Source organism: Nannospalax galili, unplaced genomic scaffold (assembly GCF_000622305.1).
Source record: "Nannospalax galili isolate Female #2095 unplaced genomic scaffold, S.galili_v1.0 scaffold9, whole genome shotgun sequence".
In the NCBI taxonomy this organism is placed as follows: Eukaryota; Metazoa; Chordata; class Mammalia; order Rodentia; family Spalacidae; genus Nannospalax; species Nannospalax galili.
In genome coordinates, this window is record NW_008360332.1 from 2,446,489 (window position 1) to 2,463,511 (window position 17,023).

Consider the following 17,023-nt stretch of genomic DNA (forward strand, 5'->3'; position numbering starts at 1 on the left):
TCTTACCTGTCCAGCTATAGCAAAGAGGAACTTCTCTCCTGACTTAACGTTCATCTTTCCCATTCCTGCTATTCCTCATATGGCATCCCAGGGAACCATCCTCAAATTTTAGTTATTGAGACCTATTGCGCTCCATTCATGTGTGTGTGTGTGGTGTGTGTGTGTGTGTGTGTTTGTGTGTGTGTATGTGTGTGTGTGTGTGGTGTATTAATAATAAAAGAAGGGGGCAAGGAATTGAGAGTGACTTGGGGGGCGTAGGAGGAGTTAGAGGAGTGGGAAGGGTGGAAAGGATATGAATCCAAAGTCATGTACGAAAGCCTCAAAAAATAACGACAACATTCCATTCTAGAAACTCCTTCCCTTTCCCATAAAGTTCCTTAAACATTGAGAAGAAAAAACTATCTGCAGCAGTGTATTATTGTTTTGTTGTGGTGGTGGTTTCATAACAAAACAGACAAAAGGATTTCAGGAAACTCCTTAGAAGAAATCAAACTGCAATGTCCACATTAACATTCATCAGTCTGTATCAATTTTCTTCTCTATTTCATCAACCCAAACCCAAACTTTGATATTTATGAAAGTTAAGGGTGGTATTTGCAGGTACTCTCCAGTCTTGTTTGTGATCAGTACTGTTCTGGTTCCTGGAGTATTCAAAAAGGAATTCTCAGAACACTTGAGACAATGTACTCTGAGGATCAGCATTACAATACGCCGGAAGCATCTCTCTTCCCTGTCCTGAATGCCAAAATATTCAGCCATAGTGAAACAGAACATTAACTGTTGGATTTGTCTTGAATGTCCTACCCAACCCCGATGTCCAAACACTCGTCCTTCATTACACTTGTAGGTAGGAACTTCATTTAAAGTAAACCTCAATGAGAGAGAGGATGAGAAGAGAATTGGTTATTGTGTTTACTACTTGAGCCCATCTTTTTTTTTTTCACTTTTTAAATCCACTCTAAGGTTTTGTTCTCCAAGGAATAGAAACACAAATCACCATCAATTCCAAAAATAGTCTTTCAAACAACATCGGAGAAGGAATATTATCTTTTGTCTCTACATTGTTGCTCTTCTTACTTTTTAATTTTTTATTAATTGTGCAGATGTACAGAAAATGAAATGAAGAATTCTCTTTCAATAGTAGCCACACCTTCAAAAGGCCAGATCCATGAAGCCTGCCTTTATTTTGTGTAGGTATGGGGTGGGGAGGGTCTAATTGTTGAAAAAACAGCAGAAGTCCTTCATGGGATAAACTCTTCTTTTTATGCTTTCTTTTTATACATCTTTTCCAGCATCTTTTAGGAGGCAAAGCAGCAGAGACGCACAAGGCTCACCCACTGAGTCAGGTGCATCAAATATTTATCGTGCACCTGGCCTGTGTTTTCTCTTTTCTGCCTGCTGGGGATGTGAAAGAGAATGGGAATTTCTGAGATACTGAGGTTTGTGCTCTCGAGGAGTGAGTGAAAGGTCAGAGGGAAGATGAAGTGGTTTCAGACAGTGGCTAGGACTGTGCAGAGGAGAGGGGCAGCAACAGGGGACGATGGAGGGATTTGACCCATGTCCTTCCAAGAAAGGGCACTAAGGAAGCAACTCTAAAGTTACAAACTTGAAGCTGACCTGTGAATAGTGAGAACAAACCAGTCACTGGGTAAAGCCTGAAAAAGAGTGCTCCAGACTTAGGGAACAGCAAGTTGGGAGGCTGAATGTACTGATAAGCATAATGTATGTGGAGGAAAGAGGGATGGGAAGAGAATGCAAGGCATCAAGGCAAAGAGGTCAAAGAACTAATTGCAACCAACGTAGGAGAGCTTTGAAGACCACGGTGAGGAAATTTGATTAAAGAAGGGGATGTGATGGTGGGTCTTGTGTATTTTAAAATGCTTTAACTAAAAAGCTACTTCAATGACCCAGGTAGACATGGTATTGATTTGAACTAAAGTAATTAAGCATGGAAATTTCTAGAGGTTGTGGTATGGTCCAGGACATGCTTGGAGATTGAGCTCAAAAGACTAAGCTATAAATTTCATGTAAGTGTGAAGAAATAACTGTTGAGATTCATACCAGATGATGGTCTCATAAGCATAAGAAAACCATGGGGAGAAAGGGTGTGGAAAAAAACTTTAAAATTACACATTCTATCTCCTAAAATGAACATGTTCTCTTCAATCTAAAGATGAGACAGTCATGTACCTCCAGTAACTTGATCATTTCTGCGGATGTGTTTCATGGCTTTCAAAGTTCATCCTACATCACATGCATGGTTATGATTAATTCCCTCCATGTACCTGTGAGGAAACTGTTAATATTTCATTGCCTATAAAGAGAAGAGAAGAGCCCACCTTGAGAAGTCACACACCAAACTGGCTGTTTCCAGAAGAATTTCTGAAATACCAAGGATCAAGATCACTGACCCTTTACAGAAAGTTTACCAAAGTTTCAAGGCACAAAGCAATTCCAAAGTCTCACAGGAAGTAATCTGGACCTAGAAGTCCTTGTCATAAGAATCAAAAAGGAATTCGGAAGGGAGATCCAACATCAAAAAAGAACTAGCAGCAAATTGCTTTTTGGCTCACTCCTGTAACCATTAGCCTAAAGAAGATAAATCTCTTCTCCCTGGGAAGAAGATGGTTCCAGGAACCAGAGTGGGCTCTTAATTTGCCAGTTGGCTGTTGTGGGGTTCTAGTTACATGAATTGGAAAGATGCTGGCTCAGAAATGTTCAGTCAGATTCAAGGAAAAGACTCTTCCACACTGATCATCTGCTTCAACAATACAGTAGTGAGTTCAAAGTGGACACTGCCCTCAACTTCTAGTCAGGTCTAGGTGGATATATCCACAAGAGAAAAACTGAATGAAATTGTTCTCACTCTGTGTGTGTGTATGTGTGTGTGTGTGTGTATGAATGCATGAACAAAAACTGCATGTGGAGGCAGAGATCAATGTCAGCTGTCTTCTTCAATCACTTCCACCTTATTTTATAAGACAGACTCTCTCTTTAAAACTGAAGCTCACACATATGGCAAAAATGGCTAGCCAGTAAGAAACGCAGATACTCCTTTCTCCACCTCGACAGCACTGGGATTACAGGGGCGCCCTGCATCCCCTGCATTTTTGTGTAGCTCCTGGGATCCAAACTCGGGTCCTCCTGACTGTGCAATATTCTTTACAGACTGACCCGTCACCCCAGCTCCCTCAGATAATTCTGCAGTCAATCTGAAGTGAATGATATTGAGTTTCTCATTAATAGATGGATTGTTTTGTTATTAGATTCTCTTCAGAAACAGATTTCTTTTTAAAGAGTTAAGGATATAGTCTTGTAATTGTGATAAAGTGAAGATTGATGATCAATGAACCTGGGGTTAGAGTAAGGAAATTTGTTAATAAAACACAATTTGGCGTCAAAATAAGACATGGATAAAAAGAGGAGTTTCTGGCTTGAATCTATCCACAAGTAGAAAGAAATATATAAAGGAAATGAACATCATTTTTTTTGTCTTTTTGAGACAGGGTCTCCCTGTAGCCCCAACTGGCCTGGAACTTTTTTTGTAGACCAGGCTGGCCTTGAACTCTCAGAGATCCTGCTGGCTCTGCCTCCCGAGTGCTGGGACTAAAAGCCTGTGCCACCACACTGGGCTTATGAACATCATTTTTATTGTTATTATTCAAATTGTTATCCTTTGTTTCTAACAATACTTTGTAATACTTGAAATAACAACCCAAGCCTCATCAAAAACTTCTTATGACCTTCAAGTTCCCTAAATGAAGGGGCTTAAAATTTTATATCTGAACAATATGCTATAAACTATCAATATGATTTAATCAACCAATTATTTTGTTAATGGTATTCAACTAATGAATAGATGCAGTAGATAATATATTAGCACCTAGTAGAAACCACTCACTATGTTGGGCATTTATACAGTGCTGGACCAGATCCTTGCCCCCTTGGAGCAGCTAAGTCTGATGAGAGAGGCAGACAAACATGAACAACTGCAAAGCTTCCTAAGTAGAAGGAAAACAAAGAAGAACCCAGGGAGAAAGGAGAACAACAGGAGATCTACTCTTGGTCAGGTGAACATTTGTCTAAAGAGGTAAGGATTAAGCTGGAGTCTTGGAGAGGATTCAGTCAAATGAAGCCTTTGGGGAAAAAGAAAGCTATCTAGACCAGATGGTTAGTTAGTACGTCTCGTTTAAGAACTGAGAACTTTGTTAATTTAGGGAACCAAAGTCATGTCTGCGGCTGGAGGAAAGTGACAGAGAGTCAGGTGCAGTGGCGGGAGTTTGGACCACCGAACAGGTGATGAAGAATGTTACTAAAACGTGGCTTTTTCAGTTTACTGGTTTCCAAATGCACGATGAACTAAGGATGGGGCACCACCTAGTAGGTATATTTTAAGACTTATGGAGTCTGTTGGGTCAATAATAGCTTAAAAGTAGAGGCGTGTGTGATTAGGCCATGTTCCTAGGGAAGTCTGATGATGGTCGGCCTAGAGAGGTTGGGCAGCAGAAGCAGGAAGAAATGAACAGTTGAGACGAGCTTGACCCTGGTCTAAACCTAAGCTGGTAACACAGCTGAAGAGGAAGAATAAAGGCAAAGAGGCATTGCTGGGCTTGTACCCACAGGTGAACAGGATTAATAAAGGAAAATCAGCTTTATGCCTGGTCTTCAAAGTGTTATTCTTTTGGGATCTTTTGTTAATTTGCCCAAAATGTAACATATTATTTCTCTCATTTTCTTACCGAAAGGAGAGGCCCTGCCTGGGGAGCCCTCACCTGCAGAGAACAGCCGTACTTCATTCCTCCTTGTTTTCCTGGACAGTTACCTCAACATTCTTTCCCCTGGCTTCAGGCCAATCCACGGAACAAGTGTGCTCACAGAGGTAGATTCTGGGGTGTAGAAAGATGGGGACTGGCCATACTGGTGAGAAGTAGAGTTGGATTCCCAGTCATTGCGGCGTTCTCTTGGACAATTCTGACTCCCATCTGTCAGCTCTAAACAAGTCCTTCAGCCCTGAATTACCTCCATCTTTTCTGATCTTGCTATTCACTGTGATATGGAGTCCCAGGGAACTGTCCTCAAATCTTAGTTAAAATAATACAGAGAATTCTAAATCTACTGTCTCACCCATTAAATTCTACTTTTCAGTATAAATGTGTATAAGCTCATTTTTTTTATCATGGAGAATAGAAAAATACTTGAAAGATAAATGAGTTGCAGGAACTTAGAAGATATGTTTGATCAAAACAATTTTCCCCTCCATGGAAAAACAATAAGAGCCATGAAATATGATAAAAATTACTTTAAATTAATGTAAAACTTGACTTAATATAACTCAGTAATTTTGGTAATCCCTGTAAAGATCACAGTTACATGGAAAATGATCATTGGCTGTAATCTCCATAGATTCAGTTGTTATAAATTCAGAACATAGGCCAGTGAGTTGGGTGTGGTAAGGTGCATGTGGCAGAGCCTGACACATGTGTTTGATCCCTGAGGCCAGCATGAAGGAAGGAGAGAACTGACTCCTGTACATTGTCCTCCAACCTCTACAGGCACACTGTGGCAGGTGTGTGCATACACATACATGCACACACATGTGCACACACGTAATTGCAGTTTATTTTTGAATTAAAAAGAAATAAATTCACAATATTTTTCCAAAGACCCAGACATCCCCATGCTAACATCAGATCTTATTCCGTAGAGAAACAAATTTAAAGCAGAAAGATGGGCATACCCACAGTTTAAAATGCCTTGATCATTCTCTAGAGGTTTCCTGGAAACCCTTGAAATTCTTTGACCTCAGAATCATGCAACACAGCAATTCCTGGGACTGAGGAGGCCACATCTTTCTTTTGTAAAAGTGAAGGAACTTTTCTGGAAAATCCGCTCTTAAAAAATCAAAAAGCTTCTAACTGGAAGCCTTCCCCCTGAAAGCGCCTATGCACGTAGCTCTCTCAGTGGGTTTGCCCTTCACTCCAGTCTGAAGACCTCTGTGTCACAGTCTTTACTACATGAGCTCCATTCCCAGGGTCTCCTACTTGAGTAGTGGATTAGCTTGAGCCTCAGTAGTATAGAGCTGCTCTCCCCACTGGTGTCTACTTTCAAAATTTTTGTTGTGACTCAAGCATATGAAGAGTCATTGGTATGACAAATACCTGAAAGCGACAGGAAAATATGTACAGGAAAATATGCATGCTATAACACATGATGTGTGCATAGGGTAGAGGCTTAATGAATAAGTGAAATAACTATAACAGTGCAAACGTATACATTCGTATCTACAAAAAGCTCTCAGTGTTCTCGTGTAGAAAAATATATATGGAAAGAGTAACAGGCAGCAGCTTTTAACTGTTTGTGTGTTATACATTTTGTTAGTTCTGTTCAGCTTTCAGGATTCTAAGGATGTTTCTGATACAATTATAATCATCGGAAAAGAGATAGCATACTTTCTATTTTCACCTTTCATTTTTATGTCTTTTGTTTTTCTCTTTTATATCTATCTTACTTTGAGTTACCTAATTATTCAAAGGAGGAGAAAGAGAAGAAGAAAGAGGAGGAGGAGGAAGGGAGGAGGGGGAGGAGGAGGAGCAAGAGGAGGAAGAAGAAGAGGAGCAGGAGGACGAGGAGGAAGAGGAGGAGGAGGAAGAAGAGCAGGAGGAGGAGGAGGAAGAAGAGCAGGAGGAGGAGGAAGAGGAGGAGGAGGAAGAGGAGGAGGAGGAGGAGCAGGAGGAAGGGAAAAGGTGAATACAGGAATATTTCCTGATGCTGGTCAGGAGAGAGGGTAACTTCCAGGATGCAGAAGAGGGAGTAGAGGGATGAATCTGGAAGACAAGTTAGCAAGGTTGGGGCACATGCATGCTGTCTGGCCCAGCAGCTCCATCTTTAGGAGTTTGTCCTGCAGGAAGCTTGCACTGTGCATGTGGAGATACATCCACATGTGCTCTCTGCAGTCAGGAAGAGGAGGAGGAGGAAGAGAAGGAGGAAGAGGAGGAGAAAGGAGGAGGAGGAGAAAGCGGGTTAAAGAAGAGGAGAAATTTTAGCCTATTTATTAAGAAGATGCAAAAAATATGATTTCTAACAAGTTTTATATTCCTTAGGAGCATAACATATTAGCTATATTGTGTGCATTTATATGCATATAAAGTGTATATAAAAATAATTTTTATTTTGCTCCTTTAGAAATGAGAAGTTAAGCTTATCTCCTAAGAGCAAGACCATGGCTCCTACAGCACACAGCTATGCATGACTTGCAGCCCTTTGTTACCCTGTTGTCTCGTCTGTTTCTTTTCTCCTGTGCTCATGTGCCTGTGTTTGTATGAGGACGTGTCCTTGTACATAGAATAGAGCATGCAAATTTTTACGCCTTGCTTTCTGCCAATTTAGAACTAACTCTGAACTCTTTTTTAATGTGAGCTATCACCAGCTGTTTGAGGTGTATGGGGACTCAGCATTGGGCATCAGTACTTATTCAAATGGGGATGTCTAAGTGCGGCAGCTTTGACCGATTGCCTTGTGTGTGGACTTCCAAGAGACTTACCTCCACCCCGAGGATCTGACTTGAACTGGAATTCAAATCTGACTTTATTAGGATACCTTCTGAGAAAGGTTAATTAGATTTTGACCTTCTTGAATCCTCATACTATGGAAGATTCACAAAATATTCAGTTTATGAGTAGTTATAGTGTACATTGAGCCTATTTATAAAGATCATATCGGGGCCAGAGGTTATTGTGAAGAGAATAGAGGATTTAATTCCTTCCTTTAAGAAAGTTATTCTCTAATAAGAGATAGAAATATCTATTCTTTAGCTGCCTTCCAATTATATAGCCAGACCCAAAGGACACATGCATCAAGAGAAAATGGGAAATGTAGAATCTAGAAAGTTTAAGGTTAGAAAAGAAGTAGGAGAGCAGACATCTGCAGAGTGACCATACTTCCCTCCCTCCTTGGTTAAGCGTGGCTGCTCTATGCTGTGGATTGAAGAGTGAAGGAATCTGTTGACAGACCAGGAAACACCCTGGCAGGTTCCAATTTTACACCATGCTTTAAACGTAAGAGATATCTTTCCCACAGGTTGTACTAAGTTAGGAATATAAATCCTTAAGATTTCTAGGTAAAATTAAATATTTTTTCATGATGTTTGGGTCTTTCTGGAGTCATTATAGTAACAGCTGTTTAAAGTGGCATTCAATTATGAAACAATTTAATAATATTTGGTTCATAAAATCTGTCCTTGGCAATTAGTGCCTCATTCTCTTACTCTTAGGCGCAGTGTTATCTACACCCTTTGGCCTTAGTTATTTAAATTCTTGGAGTTCATTTCAAACTTCTCCTGGAGTCCGATTATCTAATTTCCATATTCATTACTCAGTAAGGACTCTGATCACATTAGATGTTATACAACCCTCTTGAGCATGGAAAAAATAACTTTTTGTGTCATGACGCCTGCTTAAACTGAACTTGAAAACACCATGGGAGATCCTTATTCAACAAGCATGCAGTTATTTCTCTGGCGGAAGGAGTAGACTAGAGTTGTATCTAGAGGCAAAAATGCATATTCAAGGCTTTTCCAAATTTGGATGTACAGATTAATTTCTCAGCATTTAATTGCTCATTGAAGCCTTCCCCAAGAACCCCATGGAGTCTAAATGGTAGAAAAGAGAATTAAAGAACTCCTTAAGGTGGCGAGCTTCTCTTAGCTGGTCCTTTAATTTTGTGCACATTCTGATTTTCTCTGGAGAACTTCTCATAGCAAAGTGGAATTTGGAAGCTATATTAGGCTGAGGAGCAGCTCGCTCTTCTTTGCATAATTTAAGGTATGCATAGCAGCCGCTTTCAAACTGGAAACACTTTCTAGTACAGTCACCTTTGTGCATGACTCTGTGACAGGTCTTCAGGTACAGGTAGTGGTCTCTGGTATTTAAGAAGATTAAAGACAATATAGTGTTATACTTTATGATCAACAAAGTCATATAATGCTAACTCTGATTTTTGTTACATTCTTAGGAGTAATGATTGTTTCATAAAACCAATTTCAGATTCACACATTTTACTTGGTTATACTACAGAGAGGAGATTGGAGCATGCCGTTATGGAGCTCAATCCATTTCACACAACACTAGTGTTCTAAGAAGCAAGTTCATGATCAAGACATGTGGAAAGGTTGGTGAGGTCAAGCAGTACCTCAGCGATCACTTTTTTCTTGGTTAAACCTGTTTGATGGTAAAAGTAGTGATCACAAAATCAATCTTGAATGAGTGAATGACCATAATCACTGAAGTCCGAATTTTCTAAAAACTCGAGCATTACTTAAAGTAAAATTCAGAACAAAGTCTAAGTGCTGGTTAGACTAGATTAATCCTTATCAACCAGCTTATGGGAAAAGTGAACTGTGAGCTCCATCTTTACAAGCTCCCAGGTGAAACTGGCATTATTTAGCCAAAAACAGCTTCCCTAAATAAAGTCTTGGGCACAAGTTCAAATTATTTAAAATAACTAAAAATATTCAATGTACTTAGCCAAATGGGATATTGCAATATGAAATCAAAATGGAAATAATCAAGCAAATGTGGCATCTTAATTGTTTAGAAATGCTTTACTGTTTAGGGATCCAATCACAGGTTAGACTAGTTCTATCCATCATGATGTAGCTTGTACCTTGAATTATAATCTTAAGTTTTTACTATGTTTATAATTAGAACATTTAAAGGAACTTACTGTTTAGCTTATATGTTGATATTATTCAAGAATAAAATAAATTCATGAGAAAATGCCTTTGTTAGTCAGAACATTGAATTATTAGTCAATGGCCCACATTTATCTGGAAGTAGATAAGACTAGAGAAATAAAAGGCAAGTTTTATTTTTCAGGAATTAAGATTCTATTATAATTTCTTTAGGATTATAAAATCAAGGAAAAATTAATTAGGAGCCCTTTTTTGTTATTGGTGGTGGTGGTGGTAGTGGTGGTGGTTGTGTGGGTGTGTATATATGCATGGGTAGGTACTTCCATGTACAAATGTGTGCATGTGTCTGTGGAAGGCAATGATCAATTTCAAATGCCCTCCTCTATGCACCTCTCTCCTCCTCATGTATGTACCTGTGTATGTATTTATATATTTTGGCACATGTCTCACTTAGCCCAGAGCTCATCATTTGGACTAGAGTGGCCTGCCAGTGAGCCCTGCGGATCCTCCTGTATCCACCTCCCCTGTACTGGGATTACAGACTTGCCTGGCTTTTGAGTGGGTGCTAGGGATACAAACTCAGATCTCCCACTTTCCCCTCAGTCCCAGAGCCTCCATCTTCAGTTTGAATTGTGCTTTGAAAAAAAAATCTTTCTCTTGGGGCTGGAGAAACAGCTCAAAAGTTAAGAGCACTGGCTGCTCTTCAGAGGACCTGGGTTTGGCTTCTAACACCCACATGGTAGCTAACAGCCTTGTCTTTCTGAAGCCCCAGCTGTCCTGGAACTCACTGTGTAGACCAGGCTGGCCTTGAACTCACAGAGATCCATCTGCCTCTGCCTCCCAAGTGCTGGGACTACAGGCGTGAGCCACCACGCCTGGCTGCAGAATGCCCTTTTACTTGGGATTGTCTGGCATTTCCTCAGGATAAGATTGAGAGGATGGGTACTGAGGAGAACGTGGTCTCATAACAGGATGCACGTCACACTGGAAAAGGATTTCTTTCTGGAGGCTCAAACATTTGACACCTGCCTGAGGAGGTGTCCACTTACATTTCCATCTCTCATACTGTTATTTACAGGTGAGTGGGTAAGTCAAGTTTATGCTCAAGGGATGAGGAATTAAGTTCCTTCTCGTGAGTAAGAAATACCAAGCAATTTGTAGTAATTAATACTCATTTAAAGACAACTCAAGGTTTCTCAAATATCTTATTGTTTTTTATAGTCTTATCTACTAATTTAAAATTCTCAGTGGATTTATCTGCAATCATTTCTATATAACACAATAACTGTGACTTTATATCACCCTCTTCTTGGTAAATTTATTATTTGGGATTCTCTTGTGTCAGAAAAAACTATTTTTATCAATACACAATAATGAATATTTAAGTTTAAATTTTAGTTTGGTTTGTGTTGCTGTCACAAAATACTACAGACTGGGTAATTTCTAAAGGGGAGAAATTTATTTTCTAGTATTGCTGGAAGCTGATTAGCATGTCAGCTAGTTCTGCTGTCTGATAAGATTCACACACACACACAGACACACACACACACACACACACACACGCATGCACATGCACTTCTAAGATGGCACCTTGTTGTGCATGGACAGAGTGGAAAAGCACTGGGTCTTCACGTGGAAGAAGACTAAAAGATGCCCGAAGCCACATAAAGGGTCTTTTAAGGGCTTACTCACCCTGAGGGAGAAGCCCTCCTGGCCTTACCACCTCTTCAAGGTTCCATCTCTTCATACTATCCCATGACATTGTTTTTCAGCAAGTATTTTGGAAAGGATTCACTGAACTATCAGGGAAATCCAGTGTTATTTTTGTTTATCTGTTGCTCAAAATCTCCCAGTTTGGGGCATATTTAGGTTGGCTCTTAGATCCTTTTGACATGAACCTATCCATTTGAGGGGGGAGATTTGGAGATTAAATGGTTGGGTGTTTCTGTTTCTTTTCTTTTCTCAACTCTCTTGCTGTCCCGAGACAAAGCCAGTCATTTCTCTAAGGTGCGTTGTTTCCCCGGCCTGGGTCACAGGTGTACTTAGTTGGCAGGGTATAGCTGCTTTCAGTATGTGCCACCGGTACAGTAGGAGATGTATGTGTGTGCTCACTGATACTAATCATCCCTCTATGAGGGCTCTAATTATTGCTGCATCTAGCGACCTGCACTATTGAAAAGTAGTATGAGAAGCTGATGCCACTGAGTCTGAGAAACGTTCCAAACACAAATTTTACCTGTACAGATTTCACTCAAGCTGTTTTGCTGTTGTTTGCAGCTACTGTGTCAACAGGATTCAGTCGGGTTCATTGTCGAATACTTTAAGTTTATATTACATCAAATGTATCTGGACCATGATAGATGCTATATAGTAGCCAGAGGATTCGAGTAGCCACATGGCCAATGCTGTGAGCATTCCCTGAGCACCTCATGTCTCAGGCAATGGGAGGTATAGGTGCAGAATTACAAAGAGCTCCCTCACAGAATCTTTGAGAATTTGAGTCTTTGGTCATTGGTAATTACCTGTGTTTTATTGGGGTCTTCTGTGTGCATAATTATAAACACACCAACTGCACACACATCCTCAAAATTCTTCTTGCTCTCAGAGTAGCTGTACACTAAGGGGGTAATATAAGGTGTTATAAAAATTCTGCCTCCATTTCTTATATATACAGGTATAAAACTTGACTTTTATAGGTTTAATTCATCTTTTTAAATTCTTCTTTTCTGTCTAATTTTCTTAAAAAGTTCAAAATCACCAAAGAAAAGTTTGAACTATGTATTAGAATAAGCAATCATCATTTGCCTTGAAAAATGTCACAGCAGCTTATAGGATATCAAGACAAACAGAGTTCAGCACTCTCCATGGGAAACGCAGCCCTGATACCTATGTTTTCTGTATACATTTGTCCTCTTGGCTGGCAACTCGTGCCCATCTGTTCCCATGGAGGCTTGCCTGCTTAGAAGCTGGCACATCTCATCCTCTGACATGAGTTCCAGCCAATGACAGCTAACAAACTGTTTCAGGAAGCAGCTCTCCTTTCAGGAGGTCCTTCCGCATGCCAGAGCTAGAAAAGCAGGTGGCATCTTGCATCCACTTAAACTTTGTCACACCTGTTGACAGGCTCATGCCAAAAGCAGACAATGGTGCACATGAATGATCAAGACGATGAAGAGTCTAAAGAAGCTCACAGATAGCCCCTCCTACCATCCTCTAGATAGATGCTCCACTTTACTGATTGCTTGTACCTTTGACATTTAATTAACTGTATAGAAAGGCTGCCTTGTAAGTAACCAGAGAACGGTTTGTAATAAGGTGTCCTACATCTCTGGGAATTGGGCCCTTAACCTCCCATATTGTGTAATGCAGTGAAAATCAATAATTATACTAAACACTTCTTTTGTCTTCTTTTTTTTTTAATGCAGGCGTATGTCAATCAAAGAACGTCCTTTTTAAGATAACTTTCATTTAATGGAGAATTAAGGTAATTATTCCAACGATTGAGGCTCCCCAAAGCACTGAATTACTTAGAGTGTGTGTTTCCTAAAATAGGTGAAATCTACGGTGTTGGGGAGGGGGAGACACACTGTAACACTGTTCTAGAACTTTAACAAGCCTCCTATGACAACTTACATACATGTATAGATACATATATTCTAATAAAACATATTTTCAAATATGAGAATGCAATATGTTTATGATCAGTTGTGGGTTTCTACCATTTTAATTGCCTCTGGATTCTAGAACTGGTACAAATACATCCCTAAAATGCATCTCTAGAGATAAAAATGAATTGTATTTTCATCAACTAAAGACTACACAGTCCCTGCTCACCTCCATCTCTACTCCTTGGACATACATAAAGCCAGCGTATCAATTTTCTATTCAATACCATGCTGATGAATCTGGAAATGGGGAAATGAATTCATTTGCAATAATAACGCTATGGCAGTTGTTGAACTAGAGACACATGTCTCAAAGTTTTTCCATAGTGGATGGGTGCCTAGTTCCCTGACATGCTTTGAAAAAAATCGAAACTCATAATGATCTCTGTCCTTCTTTTCCTGTATCCATCAACAGCAATGTGCTTTTACTAAGAACTCACTATGTATCAGGGCTTAGGACACATTCCTTAAGTTCATATTATACTGACTATTCAGAACACCAGATGAGATTATAAGATTTCCACTTCACAGATAAAGATCCTGCAGCAAGAAAGGTTAAGGAGCAATGATTAGTAAGTGTCACAGAAAAGCTACAGATTTGAGCGCTGTGTCTTTTGACTGCTGACCACCATCCTTCCTCTCATTATTTACACTTTGTGGGAGAGTAAAATGTCCTCTCCCACAGGAGTTCTTCCAGCAGGCCATTCACATTTGAGTCCACTTCCCATGATGGCATACCCATGTCCTTCCCATTTAATTCTAAGGGCTTTGAAGTCACTGTCTTCCTTGGTTTGATGTCACTGCCCTCCTTGGTCCTTCAGGTGGAGGGTTATTGTTACTTCTCTGTGTTCCCAATCTACATTTCCAACAGTATTTTTAATGCTGTAAAGAAACTGAGTAAACTAATAATGTTTCTCTCACAATCTAGACTGAGAACAGGCTGCCCATTTTGGTCCCTTCGCTCTCTTCAGCCTTCAGGAGTATGCATGGTATCTAATAGATTGTCAACAAGTATCTGTTCTTTCATTTAGGCACCCGACACTTACAGTATGTTCTAGGGCCTGAGGATACAACTCAGGACATGACAGACAAAATGCTTGTCCCTTTGAATGATATTCTTATTGAGGATTGCCTAGAAATCAATAAAGTAAGTAAACTATGCAGAAGACAGTGATGGGGAAGGTCTTAAGACAGTGGAGTGGTACAGAGACAGGGTGGGGCGAAGGCTTCAGTTAGGATGGTTAAAAAATATTTTCTAGAAGACATGACCTTGAAGAAAATACTGAAGGGAATAAGATACATGCTAATGAGTTCCAGAGACGAAACATCCAAAGCAGGAGGATTAATCGAAAGAAAGTTCAATGCTTAAGGCAGAAGCATCAAAAGACTTGTGTATTTAGCCACTGGTCTCCTTAACAGAAGCAACTGTTGTAGACACACAGGAGCACACTGAAAGGCAAGACACAGGGAGAAGCACCATCTATAAAGAACATCAGTTCTATAAAGGGACAGCAGTTATAAGATGATAGAGAAATTATAGTATAGAGTGAAAACCTGATGATTCAAAACACAGTGCTCCAGCAAATGGAAGAAGGTGTTGCTTTAAGTAGAAAGCACCAAGCAGCCATCAATGGAGCTGGAAGCTTGGTTCTCTTCCATGGAACAGGCAAGAGATATCCAACTTGCGATGTCAAAATCACAGGTCTTTATTGGTTTATTTTGTTCCAGTTTGTACAAAAGACTCCTAGCCACATTTTAGCACTGAACAGTGAAAGGTGTGTGTGTGTGTGTGTGTGTGTGTGTGTGTGTGTGTGTGTTATGTATGTGGTATGTATGTTCTCTCTCTCAAAAGTGGCAAATATTATGCATAAAATCATACTATGGTCTTTTTCACAATATTAATTCTTCCAATCCAAGAGCATGGGAGGTCCTTCCATCTTCTAGTGTCTTCCTCAGTCTCTTTCTTTAAAGATTTAAAATTTTCGTTGTAGAGGTCCTTAATGTCTTTGGTCAGGTTTATTCTGAGATTTATTTTTTGCAGGTATTATGAAAGGGGGTGTTTCCATGTACTCTTTCTCTGATTGCTTGTTATTGGTATATAGAAAGGCTATATACTTTTGCAGATTAATTTTGTAACCTGCCACTTTACTGAATGTGTTAATCAATTCTAGGAGTTTTCTGGTGGAATTTTTGGCATCTTTTAGATATAATATCATATCGTCCACAAAATGGATAATTTGACCTCTTCTTTTCCAATTATTATTCTTTATTTTCCTTCTCATGTCTTATTGCTCTTGCAAGAGTTTCAAGAACTATGTTAAAAAAGGAGTGGAGATAGTGGACAGCCTTGTCTGGTCCCTGATTTCAATGGGAATACTTCCAGTTTTTCTCCATTTAGAATAATGTTGGCTGTGGGTTTGTTATATATGGCTTTAATTATGTTGAGGTATGTTCCCTCCAGTCCAGTTCCCTCTAGGACTTTAACATAAATGCATGTTGAATTTTGTCAAAGGCCTTCTCAGCATCTGTTGAGATGACAATGAGGTTCTTGTTTTTGAGTTCATTTATATGATTTATGACATTTATTGACTTACATATATTGAACCATTTCTGCATCTCTAGGATAAAGCCGACTTGATCATGGTGGATGATCTTTTTGATGTGTGTCTGTATGCGGTTTGCAAGTATTTTGTTGAAAATTTTTGCATCTATGTTCATTAAGGTATGGATCTATAGTTTTCTTTTTTGGTTGTATCTTTACCTGGCTTTGGTATTACAGTGATGCTGGCTTCATAGAAGGAATTGACCATCCTACCAAAAGCCATTTATAGATTCCATGCAATTCCAATCAAAATTCCCATGACATTCTTCACAGAATTGGAAAAAACCTTCCTAAGGTTCATATGGAAGCCCAAAAGACGTCAGTTAGCCAAAGCAACCCTGAGCACTAAGAGCAATGCTGGGGAGATTACTATACCAGATTTTAAACTGTATCACAGAGCTATAGTCATAAAAACAACATGGTACTGGCACAAAAATAGACCTGCAGGTCAATGGAACAAAACTGAAGACCCAAATATGAGTATATGCAATTTCACCCACTTGATATTTGACAAAGGGGCCAGAACATTCACTGGAGGAAAGACAGCATGTTCAGCAAATGGTGCTGGCAAAACTGGATCTCCATCTGTAGATGAATGAAACTAAACCTGTATCTTTCACTCCAAATGGGTCAAAGACCTCAAAATGAAGCCTGAAACTCTGAAACTATTAGAAGAAAACTTTAGCAATAACCTACAAGATATAGGTGTAGGAAAGGGTTATACAATGAACCTTGGGGATAAAGGGAAAGAAGGAGCTCAAGAGAGGTGGGTCCATAGGAGAAGGGTATTATTAAGGAGAAATGGGAAAAATGGGGGCACTTTTAATGGGGAAAACATGGTGGAAGGGTTAGACAATGTGAGAGATAAATAATGCCTAGCTAGTTTGAAAGAAAACAGAGGGAACTATTAGTCTAGCAATCTACTGATGAATTATACATACAACTATCTCAAGGAACATATCAAAGAATGTAGTATATGTCTAAGTGAGGTTTATCTGAGAGCATTTGGTCTTTGCCCAAGTTCTATCTACATGGCATATGGTAATTAAATGTACCAGAATGGTGGAA